The following is an 11,810-nucleotide window of genomic DNA, read 5'->3' on the forward strand; positions in this document are numbered from 1 at the left end:
GTGGTTTTTTTTTTGTTTTGTTTTGTTTTGTTTTGTTTTTTTATGCATCAGCACACTTGAGACAACTACAAACAGCTACTCCATCCAACATTCTTTTCACGTCTGTGGAATGACAATGCATCTGCATCCTGGCATGCAAACTGGTCCCAGGACCAGATGGCCACTCTATTTTCCACTCAGGTTGATTGGACCTCTTTCCCCTCACTCTCACCTCCTGGGATCCGAACAGTGAACAAAGTGAGGGGGCTCTTGAATGGCACTGCCAGACTTTCCTGGTGCTTTAAAGGGAGCTGCTCAGAAGCCAACTAATTTGTCAAAGCTTCCAAAGGTAACACAGGGATCCTGTGAGTCTTCATCTGTGTTCTTGGAGAGCATCCTAGAGACATATTTTATTTATACACCCATTGATCCAGAGGCACAAGAATATATATACACCCTAAATATCACATTTGTCTCCCACATGGCCCCAGATATTAGACAAAATCTACAAAGTCCAACAGGATTTAGAATGTAAGTCACTCTAAGAGTTAGTGTAGATAGACCAAAAATCTTCAACAACTGAGAAGATTCATGGAACTTAAACAAAACAGTGGCACAAGTCCTTCATGCCCTAGGAGAAAAGGAAAGTCACAAGACTAAATGTGAGTAGGGGAACCATCCTAAGTCCAAAAGGTCTCTACAAGCCAAAAGCCAGTGTGGCTTTTGTAAGAAAGAGGGCTACTGGGGTAAAGACTGTCCAGAGCTCCAGAAAAAGATCACCTACACTGAGAAAGTCTTAATTCAAGACTGAGTCAATAAGGGTTCGTTTGGCCCCCAAGAACTTTCTTTAAGTTTCACTGTGGGGACCAAATGATCAACATCTTGTTAGACACTGAACGAGTTGTTCAGTCCTGCAACAGCCAGTGGGTTACCTGTTCTAGACCAATAGAAGCATTTAAGGAGCAACTGAAAAAATAAAGACTGACCCATGGACTCATACCAGTATTATGGACTTGATCAGAATGTCCCTAACTCATCCTTTTCTTGTTATGCCAGAATGTCCTTACTCCCTGATCAAATTGCTGGCTCAAATCCCTTATGAGGGAACAAACTTCTCAGTGACTCTTGAGTTTGATGGAAAAAGTATTGATCAAAAGGAAGTGAGCTCAGAAATGACTACCCCTCCTCTTCCTGCTATACTGTTTATTTTCACACTGGCTGAAGTATAATTATTTTCTAATGGACTTTCTTCTGGTAGACACTCCTCCAACTTTGTTGCTACAAAAACAGCAAAAGAGATTCCTGGTTTCTGGGCAGAATGCAACCCACTGGTTCTCATAATCAACCAAACTCTCACAGTAGTCACCCTTAATCCTGGGACCACCCCAATAGTTGTCCACCAATAGGCCAAGGAAGAATTTTCCACACACATCCAAAAGCTGAAAGAGACCAATATCCTGAGAAGTTGTAAGTCAGTTGGGACATGCCTTTGCTACCCATTCAGAAGCCTCAGACTTGGAAGTCTAGGCCTGTCCAAAACTTCCAAGAGGTAAATAAAATTCATGACCTTGCACCTCACTGTCCCTAATCCATATACTTTGCTCTGTTTGTTGCCTCCTTTGCATATTGTTACTCTGCATTGGACAGGAAGGATGCCTTCTCCCTACCACTGATTCTGCTGAGCCAAACCCTCTTTGCCTTTGAATGCACAGACATTAAGATTGGAGAATCAGGACAATGGACCTGTACATGTTTACCACAGGGGTGAAAATTTGCACCAACTCTATTCAGTGAGGCCCTGAGCCGGGACCTCCAATATTTTCAGGAAGAACACACATCTATCACAGTGCTTCAATATGTTGATGATTTACTACTGGCTACTGCATACTTGCCCTCTTGTCTGGAGCCACAGAGGCCCTCTTGAGAGACTGAGACAAATTGCATTATTGAGTCTCTAACAAAAAGCCACAGCTCTGCCTGTCTAAAATCATTCATCTGGGGTATGTATTAGAAGGAGAAAAATGGACTGTCAGACAAAAGGACTGGGGCTGTCTTAAAATTCCCTTCCCCAAAGACCAAGCATCAAGTTAATGAATTTCTAGATGCCTTGATTTGCTGATGGATGTGTATCTGGGGTTTTGCTAGACTGGCTCAGCAACTCTAAACATCTACTGGAGGGGAACCATCTGGACCTTTAACCTTTACTAAGCTGGAGGAACAAGTTTTCAATGAATTAAAATGGGATCTCCTGAATGCCCAATCCCTTGCTCTCTCTGACTTAGCCAAATCTTCCCATGTGGATGTCACTGACAGTCATGGGATCACAAAAAGTATCTTAACCCAGTACCTAGGACACTGGAAGATGGCTTTCCAAAACTCGGTCCATTATCAAGCCCTTTTGCTGGATCCTGACTGCATCGAGTTCATGTCTACCTCTGCCCTCAATTTAGTGACCTTCCTGCCAGACAATGATCCCTCAATGCTCACACATAATTGTATGGACATTATTGACTCAGTCTCAAGCCTGTGAGATGACATGACTGATGTCTGCTTGCCCAGCCTGAAGCCACCCTTTTCACAGATGGTAGCAGTTACCTGCATCAAGGTAGTCAAGTGGCAAGATCTGACTGAAACTGAGGTAATATGGTCCCAACCTCTAGGGTTGGAAACTTCAGTTCAGCAGGAAGAACCCACAGACTTACTGGACTTGTGTACTATAAATATATATAGAGATAGTCGGTATGCTTTTGGTACCATACATGTTCATGGGGACATTTATCAGGAAATAGGACTATTAACCTCAGCAGGAAAAAAGATTAAGAATGTTGCTGAGGTATCATTATTTGGAGATGACATGATACTCTATATAGAAGATCCCCAAAACTCAATTGAAAGACTGCTAGGTATAACAAATAAATTTAGTAATGTAGCTGGCTATAAAATCAGTACTCAAAAATCAATAGTATTCCTATACACTAACAACAAAGTCACAGAAAGAGAAATTAGAGAAGCCACAACCTTCACACTAGCAACCAAAAAATGAAATATCTAGGAATTACTCTCATGAAAGAAGTGAAAGATCTGTACAGGGAAAATTATAATACATTGAAAAATGAAATTGAAGACGATCTCAGAAAATGGAAAAACATCCCTTGCTCGTGGATAGGAAGAGTAAATATTGTGAAAATGGCCATTCCCCCACAACTTTTATACAGATTCAATGCAATCCCAATAAAAATACCATCAACATACCTCATAAAACTAAAGAAATCACTCCTAAAATTCATCTGGAGTGAGAAGAGACCTAGAATATCAAGGACAGTTCTAAGCAGCAAAGGCAAGGCAGGAGGTATCACAATCTCTGACTTGAAATTATGCTACAAAGCAACTGTAGTAAAATCAACATGGTACTGGAACCAAAACAGAGCTGAAGATCAGTGGAATCAATTAGAAGATACAACCACAACTACAAACACACTCAAGCACCTTATCTTCGATAAAGGGGCCAAACATGTTCACTCGGAGAATGACAGTCTCTTTAATAAATGGTGCTGGAAAAACTGGCTCTCCATATGTCGAAAACTAAAACTAGACCCATGACTATCACCATGTACTACAATAAAATCTAAATGGGTCAAAGATCTAAATATTAAAACAGAAAAACTAAATCTATTGGAAGACAAATTATGTAAAAACCTTGAAGATATAGGAGTAGGTAGAGAATTCATGAACAGGCCTAAAACCACACGGGAAATACTTCCCAGAATCAATAACTGGGATCACCTCTTATTAAAAAGTTTCTGCACATCAAAAGAAGTCTCCAGTGTGGTGAGAAGAAAACCCACAAACTGGGAAAAAAATCTTAGTGAACTGCCCCTCAGACAAAGGACTTCTGTCTAAATCATATAAAGAATTTTAAAAAATCAGAGCCCCAAAATTCAAAGACCCAATCCAAAAATGGGCATCTGAGTTGCATAAACAATTCTCAGATGAAGAAATACAATTGGCAAATAAATATATGAAAAAATGTTCATCATCATTGGTCATTAGAGAAATGCAAATCAAAACCACACTGAGATTTCATCTCACTCCTGAAAGAATGGTCAAGATCAAGAAAACCAACAACAACAAATGCTGGAGAGGCTGTGGAGAAAAAGGAGCTCTCCTGCACTGTTGGTGGGAGTGTAGACTAGTACAACCATTGTGGAGGTCAGTCTGGAGATTTCTCAGAAAACTAGGACTGGAAGCCCCATATGACCCAGCTATTCCACTTCGAGGCATATTCCCAGAAGAACTGAAAGCATTATTTCACAGTGATATATGTGCACCCATGTTAATAGCAGCACAATTTATAATAACCAGAACTTGGAAACAACCTAAGTGTCCATCAACTGAAGAATAGATAAAAAAGTTGTGGTATTTGTATACAATGGAGTACAACTCAGCTATAAAGAATGACCACATTGAGACATTTATAAATAAATGGACACAGCTTGAGACCATACTCATAAGCGAAATAAACTCACATGTATAAATACCGAGTAGTTTCCCTAGGGTAAGTAATGATAAGAATACATAGAAGTATGTGGTAATCATGATTCCCAATCATAATGGTTTGAAGCCATATATTTTCACTCATTAACTGCAATGGTTTTAACCTGGGTTGTTCGATTTTAGTATCTATGATAGCATGAATGCTATTTTGAAGAAAGCAACACAACATAAAGCTATGCTGATTTAATATCCTATTGTTTTGATGTCCCATCAAGCTGTAGTACATCTGTTTCACTGGTTTTAACATGTTTTATCTTACTATATTTCACTATATGCTATAGTATAAACAAAATTCTTTATAGTCAAAGAGATAATATAGAAACAATTGTTTGTTTTCTATTATCAGGTTCTAAATAACCTGTAATTCTTTCATTCTCTTGAATGGCTTCACAATGTCTAGATATGCTTGATATTATAGCATGTGAAGTTACACTCAAATAATTTAAGGAAAGGAGCACTAAGTAAAGGCGATTACTATTATGTTAGATTATCTGTGGTGAAACACAATGAAGCTTGAATTGCTAGGTTCTGCCTTGCGTTGTTCTATTACAGTGTCTTCTCTTATCTCAATCTCTCCCCCCACCTTTTTAAAATTAATCTATTTTCTCTCATTTTTTAATTAAGGGAAAACTAAATTAAAAGTAACGGGACATATTATAGTAACATTTTTGTTGTCCTATTAACCTGACTTGCACCCCAGTATTGCTCTCCATATCTTGTTCTGCCTGATTATTATATATTCTATTTTGTTTGATAGTATCAAGTTTGAGGGTATAGGCAATCACTTTGAAGGCAATAAGGTATACTATGATGCCCAGTATGGATTGACTATTATCCTTTTTTTGAAGTCCTGTAAGGTCCTCAGTGTAGGTTTTATTGGTTTTGTTCTGTACTGTTTTGATCAATTCTATTACACTTGATGATATAGACAACTCAATTTAAAAATAGCAAGAGGCACAATGGTAACCACTTTTGATCACCTGGTATTCTATTTTTGCATCATGTACTATGCCCACCCTTCTGTTCTAACTGTCTCTGTTTTGCTTAGACACATTTGGTTTTATTTTCTTCAAAAAAGTAATAAGAACTGTGAGAGTAATAAACCCTAAAAATCTAATTGTTACTGTAAAAAAGAGAGGAAATTAAGGTGGACTAAGGGATATAACTGCAGGGATATTCAAGTGTGTAGGATAGAAAACCATATAACTTAGCTTTTGTTGGATCATTGAATGGAACTGTCTCCAATTCCACTGTATGAATGTACACTTTATGTGCTTTAATTTCGTGATATGAACAACTGTTTCTGGGAAGATAATATGTAACCTATTAACTGGTGGTTTCATATGGTATATATTTTTTTCTAGAAAGACTGTATTATTTGTAACCTTTTACTGCATTTTTTTTTTGTCTTTTACTTTTTTATCGGTACCAGGAATCGAACTCATGACTCCTGCTTGCAAGGCAGGCGCTTATGCTGCTGAGCTAAATCTCTAGCCCCTCTGCATTGTTTTTATGTCCTTTCTTTTTTTTTTCTTCTCTCTTTAAATAAAAAAAAAGAATGTTGCTGAGATCTCAGACCTCCTGGCTGCCATGTGGATGCAACAAAAGTTTGCCATTGTACAATATTTAGGACATCAAGGAGAAGACACCCCAATAGCTCATGGTAATACCCTCACCATAAGACAAGCAAAAACATAGCACTAAAACCAGTGAGACCTATAATGCTCCTCTCAACTGTCCTGCCACCTGTGGTATCCAAGCCATCTTATTCAGATTCAGACTTGAGACTAGCCTAGATTTTAGAGGCCCAACTCTGTCCAGAAGGCTAGCAGACCTCAGTGGATTGGTGAATTCTCATTCCAGAATTGTTAGCTCCTTAACTCATCCAGGATAACTATCAGGCCACCCACTTAGGAGGAACCAAATTATCCAAGTTATTCTGAGGATATTCATTCCTAAGTTATATCTCCTGACTAAAGAGGACAACCAAAAAGGCCCACAATGCTGGCTTTCACAGATATTCAGATGATGCAAAGAGTACTTATCTCTAGAGACCAGTGGGAGAAAGACTTTATTGAAATGAGCCCAGGAAGAGGGAGGAACAAATATCTCTTAGTTCTCATAGACACATTCACCAGGTGGACTGAGGAAATCACCACTACAACAGAATCAGCTGTCATCATAGCTAAGAAACTCCTTTATGAGATAGTGCCTCAATTTGATTTGCTCACCTCACTGGGATCCAACAAGGACCCGGTTTTCATAGCTGCAGCTTTAGAAATCAATTGGAAATTACATTTGTGCCTACTACCTCAGAGTTCAAGGGAAGTAGAGAGAATCAGTAGAACCATAAAGACAACTATTTCAAAAATGGCTCTTGAGACTTGTGAAAACTGGGTAAGTCTCAGTCCTTTTGTTTTTCGGTGTGCACAATACACCCTTTATCACCAGGGCACTACTCCTTTTAAGGCCATGTACAGATGATCACCCATTTGATTCCCTGTGTTCAAGATGATAAGCTGTCACTCTACTTAATGGGGAACTTAAGTCCTTACTGGTGCTCCAGCCCTTTCTGTACTTGACCCACTGCTTGTTCCATAGCCACTAGAATTTTCTGAATGTCCTGATGACCCATTGGCACCTCAACCTGGCAATCAAATCTACATGAAAAAGAGACAGTGCACATCCCTTGATGTCCACAGGGAAGAACCCTATACAGTCACCTTTAATCCTCCCACAGCTGTCAGTGTCACTGGAAGGGGCCATTGGATTCATCACTCCCACCTCAAGCCTACAGGACCAGAAACTCCAGCTCAGTAGGTTTTAAAAATTCTTCAGACCCTTTACAAGTCAAGTTCCAATAATGTGAACCCTAAGGCTGCTTATATGTATAATATTCTTTATTTCACCCATTCCCATTAAAGACTATCACCTTGTAGCTTATACATGGGTTATGATTAGAACTTCAGATAGAGTAACCCTAAACTTCCCAGAAGCCTTCGTGATCCCATCCTTAATATCACTGTCTGTTCAATTATGGGTTGAGCAGCCACAAATAGCCCTAAATGAACTGCTCTTTCCTTAACCACCTGAATTCCCCCAGGCAGGGCCATTAAATCATGGAGATTAGCTTAGTTTTTCTTGTTGGGCCCAAATATTCCCTTCTATTTGTGTCTGGAGAGCTCTAAATGGACAGATGCTAAACTAGCTCTGGGGAAAACCTGTGCCATTATCATTATTGTCACCAAACTGCTTGAGTTTGTGAAACATTAGTCCCTGGTTAAACCTTGACCCTAATCTGTCAGCGAGATATGACTCTCATAAGGGTAACATCTTATTTTTTTCTAAGCAGTTGGAGATTCTTCTTGAAATGGAGGAAAATCTTAGGACACTCACCACTGTGTCAATAGGTGGGAGACTGCTTTGCTCTTTACCTTTCGGAGAAAACCAGAAAGTACTCTGATACATCCAAAATTATTGTCTCCTTTGGTGGGCTTACCTTGCAATCCAGGGTTTTTCCAGTTAAGAGGTTAATTCCACCATGATATTATCCCCTATCTCCGAATCTGTCCCCAAATGATCTGTGCAAGCCACATTACAGCTGCATCCTCAGAGCCTTGTCATCTGATTTCTGGAGCTGATGTTTTAATTACTTAATAAATCACCCTCCAGCACTGTTGAAGATTGCTACTATGCCTAAATCCTGAACTCCCCTATCATATGGGACTTGTTGTGAAAGCTAATATTGGTATCAACAATAGAATCAGCTTAATCAAGGATTCTGTATTGTCTAGTTGCATGTACCCTAGATGAAATATTACAAACTGCCTATCTCAGTGCTCAAGACAGAAACATTTAAAACAAAGCAAAAAAGTCTTGAAGAGTTTAAAATATTTACTTACAGTATTTGTCAACAGAGTCACTTGTGGTAAAGTCAAAAGTGCTGTCTTCCAGCTCAGGACACAAAGAATTCAGTTAAAATACCCAAGTCTTGTTGCATCCAGTGTGAGTTCCTTTCAAGGCAAAGGGTCTGTGCTGGAAACCAGGATACAAATTCCAAGATTCAGGTAACAGATGAGTGCTGGAGGAGACAAAACTGATCCTTTCCTCTTGCATTCACATTTATACCTCTCAAGTGAAGACACACCTTAGGGTGGGTGTTTCAACCTATTGTAATCCCACTGACCTCAGCATGACTTACTCAAAAGCACACATTCATGTTCTCACTGCCTGTAGTTTCTATGGATTTGGAGGACAGTCTGCCCTGCTATGCCTGAATGTCTTTTTTGTCATTTATTACATTTTTTGAGACAGTGTCCTGCTATCTAGTCCAAGCTAGTCTTTAAATTTCAGTGATCCCCCTCCCTTAGGCCTTTGTGTGATGAGATTATAGACATGGTCACTATTCCTGGCTCCTGTACTTCTGAGTCTCTAAGGGGACAAGGTAGGTATCTGAAATTTGAGAAGGCAGGAATCAATAGTCACAAAAGTATGAAAGATGGAGCAACACAATTTCAGAAAAGATTCTGGCAACATGAATAGTTGAAAAACTCATATTGTCACAACCAGCAGAGAAAGTTAGAAATATTATACAATGTCAACCAGATTTAGGCCCTGCAAGAAGCTGACATAGAGGACCAGTGGACTTTGGAGGACACCCAGGCCTCTAAGTGTGGGCCAGATCTCAAGACAGAGGGAAAAAGCAATTCAACTACACCCTTAAATATAATCCTTATTCATTAAATCTGAATTTCTTTGAGAAGCCAAGAAACATTATCTGATCACTGATCCATAAAGAACTCTCATTTCCTAAGTGACTCACTTCCCCACTTGGCCCTGAATTTGTCAATTTTACCTGAAAAATTAAACTTATTGGTTGACTATAGCTCTGTCCCACCTCGTGCCCATCTCCATTGAGTTTCCAGTTTTCCCCAATTCTAGACCTACCTCATCTCATGATTTTAACCTATAAATACATAATCTTTGGTAAGCCACATGAGACCCCTTCTGTCTCACTCTCAGATAGAAGCTTCCTTTTCCTTAATAAATATTTTTGCCCTTAACCTCTGTTGCTCCTAACATTCATTCTTTGTTTCTAGAGAAAATGAATTCATTCTGGATATATAGTAAGTCATGCCCCTAAATCAATATCATCATCAGAACTCAGAAAAGCTCCAAAGGCAAATGGGAGAATAACAGGCACCACAGAAGAGAGCTTTCCTCACTGCAAGTCCCAAGTAAGTACAGATGGAGTGGAGAATTCTGTTCCCTATGGCACTCAATTATTTTGGCAACAATGTGCTTTCAGCACAAAATTCCCACTAAGGAGCCACTGCTGTGAAAGCAAATTCCTAACTGAGCAAGTTAGGAACAGAAAGGGACAAAGAAGCAAAGTTCCAGTCTAAAAGAAAAAACATTATGAAAAAAAAAATAGTAGAGCAGATTCTAGAAATTTAAATAGAGGCCAATTCTCATTTATCTATTTCTGTACTAGTAAAGAGATACTAATCTCATAAAATTGATGTGAGGGTAGTTAGGGGGGATTGCTCATCATTAAACATGAGTGAATTTCTGGGCTCCACTTATACCCACAAATACACACTTTCTCTGACTTAAACAGTAGAAAAAGATTATGTCATATTTTGCAATCTCATACAGAGTTATGATGTTTAACACAAGAGTATAGAACTGAATAATGTCACAATATAAAGAAGACAAAAAAGTAGTAAATTCCCTACTTTGAGGCTGGTTGCAATATAGAGCACAGAGAAGAGTATGTGAATGTAGACACAGAAGCGGTTTTGGAGGAATGCATGTGACATCTAACCCTGGAGTTGGTTTTCTTTCTTTCTACATTTGTTTCTAGCTTTTTCCTTATTTACTTCTTTTCTTTGTTCTTTCATTATCTTATTATGTTTTGTTTTCAGAAAGAGTCTTACTATGTAGCTCAGAGTGGTTTTAAAACTGCAATAATATTCTTGCCTCATCCTCCAGACTTCGAGGGATTATAGGTGTGTTTCACCACACCTAGGGAGTCAAGATTCTTACTAGTACCAAAAGTGAGGCCTGAAGAGGGAGATGGTTCATGGGGAGAGATAAAGCCTTTGGAAACACACCACACAGAACTTTCTTATTCTGGACCTTATGTTTAGAGACTTTCTGTAAATATTCAGCGCTTGTATCTGTCCCAAATCCATGCTCTTGATCTTTCCCCTTGCTCTGGACACAGTATTAGTTTCCCCTACAATGCTCCTTCCAACCTATTTCTTGTGGATCCTGAGATCTATACCCTTCACATCACTGCTGTGTACTTGGTATTCACTCACATGTGCCTGCTAAGAGAAACTTCTTCCCCTCAAAGTTGCCTCATTGCTCATCCCTGATTCACAGGAAAAAAAATAAACATAGTGTGTGCTTGTCCAGCTCAGCAGAACAGCTCAATGGCATTTCTGACTCCCATGACTCTCATCTTCTCTCAGGTGGAAGATAGATGAGAGATGAGGAATCACCCTATGTGGAAAACCATATGCGTGAAATTCCTTTATGGACAGGGGGGAAGTGATGGTATGAAAGAAATAGGCTTCCAAAGTGTCTAACAAGGTGCACAAGGGGCACACAGCACACTAAGTTCTCCTTCAGACATGTCTTCACCCAGTTCCCTCTTCATATTCTGATTTTTTCTTCATTTTATGAAGATCAGGCTCTAGAAATGGAGGTCTGCTTTACCTTAGTGTCTAAAACAAAATATAAATTTTATGTCCTATAGTGCATAGAGGAAGAGTAAATAGAATAACTGAGAAATTCAGCTTGACTCACAAACAATTTCCTGAACAAGTAGGGGTGTATTTATGACCTACCCAAGGTAACTCCAGGCTTTTGTTGTTGGAAAAGGCTGCTACAATAAGAAATTTTTACTGAAAAATGAATGGAAATTGAACATAAATTGTCCTAAAGCTTTCATAAAATGACATGCTTGGATTTGAGTTTTAATGGTCCCCAAATCCTCATCTAATCATAGAAGCAGGCTGCTAGAGGTTTTAAATGAGTCATGGTCCAATGCTAGGATTATGGGTGTGAGTGCTATAATCAAGGGGTGTGGCACACCTAAAGAACAAGTGACAGAAAGTATCTTCTCTCCATGCTCCAGCCATTTTGCTCTTGTTCTTTGTACTGTTTTATGCTGCCAAGAAATGTTGCATTCGGCTATGTGTTACTATGCCTGGGCGTGAATTATTTACAGCCTCAATCAGTCATAAACTGTGAGGTAAATAAATGTT

This window comes from Cavia porcellus, unplaced genomic scaffold (genome assembly GCF_034190915.1).
Source record: "Cavia porcellus strain 051 isolate PalLab524CR breed Dunkin Hartley unplaced genomic scaffold, mCavPor4.1 scaffold_23, whole genome shotgun sequence".
Classification (NCBI taxonomy): domain Eukaryota; kingdom Metazoa; phylum Chordata; class Mammalia; order Rodentia; family Caviidae; genus Cavia; species Cavia porcellus.